Genomic DNA, 221 nt, shown 5'->3' with positions numbered 1-221 from the left:
GATTCTCCAGGCAAGAATACTGGACTGGGTTGCCATTTTCCTACTCTAGGGGATCTTCCTGACCCAGGGATTGAACCCACGTCTCTTGCGTCTCTTGCATTGTCAGGCAGATTCTTTACCACTGCACCACCCGGGAAGCCCCGAATTTGTCCCGATCAAACAGCTAAATAAGTGGAGAATGAGGACAGTTTGGCACCAGAGCCCATGCACTTAGGTGGTAC

Source organism: Bison bison, unplaced genomic scaffold (assembly GCF_000754665.1).
Source record: "Bison bison bison isolate TAMUID 2011002044 unplaced genomic scaffold, Bison_UMD1.0 scf7180017851669, whole genome shotgun sequence".
Taxonomy (NCBI): domain Eukaryota; kingdom Metazoa; phylum Chordata; class Mammalia; order Artiodactyla; family Bovidae; genus Bison; species Bison bison.
The sequence above is the reverse complement of the archived record's forward strand: the minus strand, read 5'-3'. Positions refer to the sequence as shown.